We start from the raw sequence: 1,609 nt of genomic DNA on the forward strand, positions 1-1,609 counted from the left end.
TGTTGTCCTTATCATGCTTTTAAAGATGCCACTCCAAGTCTTCCCATTAATGTTTGGATTTCTGGACTGTTGTGGCTTCACGAGTCCTTATTGCTGCATCTTTGGCTCTTCTACAATGCACAGATGTTGACCATGGTTGAAAATGTTGCATTCACAATTTGTCTTGATCAGTTCTCTTCTGCTGGCAGCTTTTCACCATTCTACTTTGAGGAGGAAAGGAGCCCCTTCAAGCTTTTGTTGCTTTTGGTTCATACAGGTGGTTCTTTACTGCTGTTCCCCTTTGAGTTGTAACAAGCTATATGCCATGCCATTGGGCTTGAAACAAGTAACCTGTTGCATTCAGTGGATGTACAGTTCCAGTAGCTGGAAAAGAAAGGCACATACTACCTTGTCCTGAAAACCCATCCCAGATTTTGGATTTGGGACTGGAGTTGTTTTCTGAGACATACAATGACCAGATCTGTGACTTGAGCCTATCTGCAGGGTCTTGCTGGGGCTTTATTTTCAATATTGCACAGTGCTCTGGGGCAGAGAGCTTTGCAACAGCTGTGGCCTGTGGTGCAGGGGCTGTTTGGGCAGGGCTGGCTCTAGGAGGAGCAGGAGCTGCTGGATTCACAGCCCCCAGCATCGCTTCGATGGACTCGGCACCCCAAGAAGGATGCTGAAATCAAGGAGCGATGGCAAAGGTCAGCAGGCTCTCAGCATCAGCAAAGCCACGGCAAAAACTCAGCCCTTGATTCATTAGTGAGAAACTGGAATGACAATGCAGCCTTTTTCCATCGAGCACTTGTGGCCCCATCCACTGTCCATTGTATTGATTTCAGTGAAATCTAAGCACATAGTCAGAAATAGGCACTTCTTTGCCTGGTGCCCTCAGGAGAGAGTTTCCTCAAGTGGGGCCAAACATGTACTTTGTACAGGGCATCTTCTGACCCAGAAGGTCATCTAAGGCTTCTGAGGGATTCTAAAGGGATATTTTTAATTGTTCAAAGTCTTGTTTTGTTTTCAGGCTCAGCAAAATAACCTGAAAGTGTGTTTGTGTAAATGCTGAAGGGAAAATCTGTCCAAGGAAGAAGCTTGTTATTCATTGTGGGTCAGGTCCTGCAACTGTGGAGTCAGACTGAGTTTTGCCATTGATTTCAGTGGACACAGGGGCAATCTGTCTGGCCATTTTGAATGAATAAATTTTATTCCCACATAGAGACAAAAGTAGCTGGTATTAAATTGAGGCCTTTTTGCTGATGCGATATATAAATCATGAAGTTATTGTATGTTTGCTTAATTATAACCTCAAAGTAGAGAAAAATTTTCATCCTTTCAATGGAACTCCCAGCATAGGAAAAGAGGCACAAGTGGGACCCATGTAAATGCCAGATTACAGAAATGTTCCTGTGGTTGACAGCTTTGGTACTGTCATCTTTAGGTAAGGTGTATTCTGCAGCAAACTCCGTGTCATGTTACTAGTTACTCTCTGGGGGTAGAAATTATCTACTTCTGGCCTGCTTCCACTTAAAACTAAGTTTTTGTTGGCATTGCTTCATCTGATCTTAAGTTATGGTCTTTTGTCTATGTTACCAGGTTTTTTTAATTATCCTATACAAATTTATTT

The sequence above is a fragment of the Camarhynchus parvulus genome, chromosome 2 (assembly GCF_901933205.1).
Source record: "Camarhynchus parvulus chromosome 2, STF_HiC, whole genome shotgun sequence".
Taxonomy (NCBI): domain Eukaryota; kingdom Metazoa; phylum Chordata; class Aves; order Passeriformes; family Thraupidae; genus Camarhynchus; species Camarhynchus parvulus.